This window comes from Piliocolobus tephrosceles, chromosome 15, assembly GCF_002776525.5.
Source record: "Piliocolobus tephrosceles isolate RC106 chromosome 15, ASM277652v3, whole genome shotgun sequence".
Lineage (NCBI taxonomy): Eukaryota > Metazoa > Chordata > Mammalia > Primates > Cercopithecidae > Piliocolobus > Piliocolobus tephrosceles.
In genome coordinates, this window is record NC_045448.1 from 39195867 (window position 1) to 39202277 (window position 6411).

General features: G+C 45.8%; 1 long non-coding RNA gene across 1 annotated transcript in view; it reads left to right on the forward strand.

Moving 5' to 3' along the window:
* LOC111545430 overlaps window positions 1-5842 on the forward strand; it is a 7938-nt gene extending 2096 nt beyond the window's left edge. The window contains exon 3 of the long non-coding RNA XR_002732450.1: window positions 5145-5842. This is a non-coding gene — a long non-coding RNA (uncharacterized LOC111545430). The remainder of the gene's footprint in view (window positions 1-5144) is intronic.
* The last annotated feature ends 569 nt before the right edge of the window (window positions 5843-6411 follow it).

The window sequence follows — 6411 nt, forward strand, 5'->3', positions numbered from 1 at the left end:
GCCACCAAGCCTGGCTAATTTTTATATTTTTAGTAGAAATGGGCTTTTGCCATGTTGCCCAGGCTGGTTTTGAACTCCTGACCTCAGGTGATCCACCTGCCTTGGCCTCCGAAAGTGCTTAGATTACAGGCGTGAGCCACTGCACCTGGCCAAAAAAAAAAAAAATTGTTAATTATAGGTCAGAATGGGAAGAGGCTGAAATTAAATACTAGTAGAAAACAGTTTAAAGACAATTCAAGCTGGGTGCAGTGGCTCATGCCTCTAATTCCAGCACTTTGTGAGGCTGAGGTGGGAGGATGTTGAGGCCAGGAGTTCAAAACCAGTCTGGGCAACACAAGGAGACCTCTGTCTCTACAAAATTTAAAAAATTAGCCAGGCGTGGTGTGCACCCATAGTCCCAGCTACCCAGGAGGCTGAGGTGGGAGGATTGCTTGACCCCAGGAGTTTGAGACCAGCCTGGACAGCATGGCCAAACTCCATCTCTCAAAAAAAAAAAAAAAAAAAAACCAAAACAAAACAAAAATTAGCTGGGCATGGTGGCACATGCCTGTGGTCCCAACTCTTGGGAGGCTGAGTAGGGAGGCTCACCTGAGCCCAGGAGGTTGAGGCGGCAATTAGTCATGATCACACCACTGCACTCCAGCTTAGGTAAGGGAGTGAGACCCTGTCTACTGCAACCCCCCACCAACCAAAAAGGACTTCTTTCTCAACTGCAAGAATTGTGTGATTTAGTTGACAACCTCCAGCTGTTAATTCCTTTAAGTGTCTGTTAGCTTTTGAGCCAAGGTCATACTTTTCTTTTCTTTTTTTTTTTTTTTTTGAGACGGAGTCTTGCTCTGTCGCCCGGGCTGGAGTGCAGTGGCTGGATCTCAGCTCACTGCAAGCTCCGCCTCCCGAGTTCACGCCATTCTCCTGCCTCAGCCGCCCGAGTAGTTGGGACTACAGGCGCCCGCCACCTCGCCCGGCTAGTTTTTTGTATTTTTTTAGTAGAGACGGGGTTTCACCCTGTTAGCCAGGATGGTCTCGATCTCCTGACCTCGTGATCCGCCCGCCTCGGCCTCCCAAAGTGCTGGGATTACAGGCTTGAGCCACCGCGCCCGGCGGTCATACTTTTCTTGAGGCGACCCCAGTCAGTGACTCAGCAAGATGGTGGAGCAGAGCCTGGCCATTTTTGCCCTATGCAGAACTTCTCTAATGGTAATCTTTGCTGGGAGCTCCCTATCGGGCTGGCTGAGTCTTCAGCCGATCTGCATAGTGGTCTGATGACTCCCCGACCCAGTTCTTCCTCCTTTTTCTTCTTCTTTTTTTTTTTTTTTTTTTGAGACGGAGTCTCGCTCTGACGCCCAGGCTGGAGTGCAGTGGCCGGTTCTCAGCTCACTGCAAGCTCCGCCTCCGGGGTTTACGCCATTCTCCTGCCTCAGCCTCCGAGTAGCTGGGACTACAGGCGCCTGCCACCTCGCCCGGCTAGTTTTTTGTATTTTGTAGTAGAGACGGGGTTTCACTGTGTTAGCCAGGATGGTCTCCATCTCCTGACCTCGTGATCCACCCGTCTCAGCCTCCCAAAGTGCTGGGATTACAGGCTTGAGCCACCGCACCCGGCCCTCCTTTTTCTTCTTATGAATGTTACTCTTCAATAAGCCTTTTGCTTTTTTTTTTCTTGAGATGGAGTCTGGGTCTGTCGCCCAGGCTAGAGTGCAGTGGCCTGATCTCAGCTCACTGCAACCTCCACCTCCTGGGCTCAAGCGATTCTCCCGCCTCAGCCTCCCAAGTAGCTGGGATTACAGGCACCTGCCACCACACCGGGCTAATTTTTGTATTTTTAGTAGAGACGGGGTTTCACCATGTTGCCCAGACTGGTCTCGAACTCCTGATCTCAGGTGATCTCCCTGCCTCGGCCTGGCAAAGTGCTGAGATTACAGGCATGAGTCACCGCACCGGCCGAAGCCTTTGAATTGTTTTTTTGTTTGTTTGTTTATTTGTTTGTTTGTTTGTTTCCTTTTGAGACAGAGTTTCGCTCTTGTTGCCCAGGCTGGAGTGCAATGGCGCGATCTCGGCTCACCACAACCTCTGCCTCCCAGGTTCAAGCAATTCTCCTGCCTCAGCCTCCCGAGTAGCTGGGATTACAGGCATGCACCACCACGCCTGGCTAATTTTGTATTTTCAGTAGATACGGGGTTTCTCCATGTTGGTCAGGCTGGTCTCGAACTCCCGACCTCAGGTGATCCACCCGCCTCGGCCTCTCATAGTGTTGGGATTACAGTCGTGAGCCACCGCGCCCGGCCGCATTTTTTTTTTTTTTTTTTTGAGATGGAGTTTCGGTCTGTGGCCCAGGCTGGAGTGCAGTGGCGTAATCTCAGCTCACTGCAACCTCTGCCTCCTGGGTTCAACCAGTTCTCCTGCCTCAGCCTTTGCAGTAGCTGGGACTACAGGTGCGTGCTACCATGCCTGACTAATTTTTGTATTTTTAGTAGAGACGGAGTTTCACCATGTTGGTCAGGCTGGCCTAATGATCCGCCCGCCTCGGCCTCCCAAAGTGCTGGGATTACAGGCGTGAGCCACTGTGCTCAGCACCTTTTGCATTCTTTTTTGTTGTTGTTTGTTTTTGTTTTCGTTTTTGTTTTTTGAGACGGAGTCTCACTCTGTTGCCCAGGCTGAAGTGCAGTGGCGCGATCCTGACTCACTACAAGCTCCGCCTTCCGGGTTCACACCATTCTCCTACCTCAGCCTCCCAAGTAGTTGGGACTACAGGTGCCCGCCACCACACCAGGCTAATTTTTTTGTTTTTTTTTAGTAGAGACGGGGTTTCACCGTGTTAGCCAGGATGGTCTCCATCTCCTGAACTCATGACCCCTCCCCGCCCCCCACCCCGCCTCGGCCTCCCAAAGTGTTGGGATTGCAGACGTGAGCCACCGCACCTGGCTGCCTTTTGCATTCTTAACTTGAGCTCAGCATCTGCTTCCCAGGGGACCCAACTGATTTGTATATGTATATTGTTTTATAGGATAACAACTAATATTTTTAATTATGATGAATCCATATAAATACCTCAAATTTATTGATTATAGAAATATATCTATAATTTTCCAAAGTGATTTATTTCTTTAAAAAATGTGGAGAAATTGATGTGGCTCTCAATCTATAAGGTAAGAGTTTGCAGTTTACCATCATTTTGGCTATGTTTCTTTCCTTTTTTTTTTTGAGACAGAGCCTTGCTCTGTTGCCCAGGCTGGGGTGCAATGGCACAATCTTGGCTCACCACAACCTCTGCCTCCTGGGTTCAAGCAATTCTCCTGCTTCAGCCTCTCGAGTAGTGGGACTACAGGCATACGCCACCATGCCCTGCTAATTTTTGTATTTTTAGTAGAGACAGGGTTTCATTATGTTGGCCAGGGTGGTCTCGAACTCCTGACCTAATGATCTGCCCACCTCAGCCTCCCAAAGTGCTGGGATTACAGGCGTGAGCCACTGCGCCCAGCCTTGGCTATGTTTCTTAAACGTAGTTTACTTATGATAAATATAGCTCAGGCATCCATATTTCATCAGACCTATTATTTTTTGACTGCTTCTGACAGACACCCTCTTTATTTTTTGACCAATAAATGATCAGCAACTGTAAAAAAGAGAAAGAGAAAGAAAAATACAGAAACAAAATAACACATCCCATCATCCCTTGTGCAACAGCTCATTTCCCAAAATCTTTGAAAATTACTTATACATGCATGATTTATGAAGGGAATGCCAGGAACACAGTTTCATAAGGATTGTATTAAAGGTTTCTCTCCACGAGGCAGAAACATTGCTTCTTCAGAATTGTTTTCCTCTTAACTTCTTTTTTCTAAAACTGAAAAAGTTTGCCTTGATTTATGGGGTATAGAGTTTGTGTTTTCTTAAGTCTAACATAGAAGTTAAAACAAAAACAAAATCTTGGGATGGAAAATAGTAACGGTTAATAGTAACGGAAAATAGTAACTAGTGTGTTTTCAGTTGTACACAGGATACCTGTATCATGTTAGGTGGAACTATGACCTTGTTATTGCCTTCCTTCCTTCCTTCCTTCCTTCCTTCCTTCCTTCCTTCCTTCCTTCCTTCCTTCCTTCCTTCCTTCTTTCCTTCCTTCCTTCTCTTTCTCTCTTTCTTTCCGACAGGTTCTCACTCTGTTGCCCAGGCTGGAGTGCAGTGGCACAATCACGGCTCACTGCAGCCTTGAACTCCTGGGCTCAAGCAATCCTCCCACTTTAGTCCCCAGTATCTGAGACCACCAGACCTGGCTAATTTATTTTTATTTTTATTTTTGGTAGAGACATGGTCTCACTATGTTGCCCAGGCTGCTCTGGAACTCTTAGGCTCAAGAGATCCTCCCACCTCAGCCCCCCAAAGTGTTGGGATTACAGGAGTGAGCCATCACACCCAGCTTGTTATTATCTTTATTTGAAGATTAAGTATGGCTTAAGGAGACGCATATGGTTCAGAAGTATTTGGCTTTGGCAAAATAATAATAATTAATTAAAATTTTGAAAAGGAGACGTGTGACAAGTTGACAAGGGGTGGACTTGTGATGGTAATTTTAGGTGTCAGTTTGACTGAATTAAGGGAAACCTAGACATCTGGTAAAACATTATTTCTGGATATGTCTGTGAAGGTGCTTCTGGAGGAGATGGGCATTGAATTAGTGGATGAAGTAAGGAATATCTGCCCTCATCCAACGTGGGCAGCCACCATCATATTCACCGAGGGCCCCGATAGAACAAAAAGGCAGAGGCAAGGCAAATGTGTTCTCTTTTCCAGAGGTGTGACCCCAGCTTTTGCTACCCCTAAGCATCAGAACTCCAGGTTCTTGGGCATTCCAACTCTAAGACTTCAACCAGAGGCCCCTGGTTTCTCAGCCCTTGCCTCAGGCTGAGAGTTATGTTATTGGATCCCCTGGGTCTCAGGACTTTGGGCTCAGACTGAATTATACCACTAGCTTCCCTGCTTCACCAGCTTGCAAGCAATGTATCATGGGACTTCTCAGCCTCCGTAATTGCATGAGCCAATTCCCATAATAAATCTCCTCTTGTATGTATATTATTGGTTCTGTTTTTCTAAAGAACACTGACTGACTAATACATATTGGTGGGGTCTATATCCTGTTTTCTTGAACCTAGGAAGATCTCTGTGACTGCCTGGACAAATAAGTACTGCAGAAGGGCTACTATGTTATTTATGAGGCTGGATCATAAAAATGCCATACACTTCCACCTTCTTCTCTTGGAATGCTCATTCTTGGAACCCATCAGTCACGCTAAGAGAAAGCTCAGATGAACCCCTGGAGAAAGCACCTGGAGAGGCCACATGTAAGTTTTCCATCTGATAGCCCAGCTGAGGTCCGAAACAATATCCAGCTTCAAGTACCAAACAAGTGAATGATGCCTCTAGATGATTCTGTTGCTCAGCAATCAAGTCCCTCCAGACTTTGAGTCTTTTTAGCTGAGGCTCTCGACATTGTGGAGAGATAAATTGTCCCTGCTGTGCTCTGTTCTGATTAGTGACTCACAGAATCTATGAGTAGAAACCATTGGTTACTTTATGCTACAAAGTTTTCGGGTGGTTTGTTACACAGCAATAGATAACTGATAACAGCATCTGATGATATGATCATTTGGTAATTCTTTCATCATTTAATGTAATATTTAAGCACTTGTGTATTCCTAAAATAAACTGTTCTTGCTCGTGTTGTATTATAATGTTGATAAACCTTTGGGTTTAGCTACTAATATGATGGAGATAAAATATTATTATTTCAAAACAAAGTTGGGGCTGGGTACAGTGGCTCCTGCCTGTAATCCCAGCACTTTGGGAGGCCAAAGCAGGTGGATCACTTGAGGTCAGGAGTTTGAGACCAGCCTGGTCAACATGCTGTGAACCCTGTCTCTAGTAAAAAAAAAAAAAAAAGAAAAAGAAAAAAAAAATACAAAAATTAGCCAGGCGTGGTGGGGGGTACCTGTAATTCCAGCTACTTGGGAGTCTGTGGCAGGAGGATCACTTGAATCCAGGAGACAGAGGTTACAGTGAGCCAAGATGATGCCACTGCACTCCAGCCTGGGGAACAGAGTGAGACCCTGTCTCAAAAAATAAATAAATAAAAATTAAAAAAACAGAGTTGGTATTAACTGCTTCTGTCTTCTAAGGGGGTAACATAATTCACATCAGAGGTGAAATGAATATCAATAACTCTTCTGTTTTCAGAGCAATCTCTTGCTGTCTTCTCTTTAGCTTAAATTTCATAATAATAATAATTATTATTATGCGTTTGAACATACTTTCCAGTTCCTTGCCTCTCTCCATGTGCCACACTTGCCTCGCAAAAAGTCCAGTCTCAAATAACGTCAAACATCCCCTAGTTCTGTGTGTGCACCTGTGTACCCAAGCATT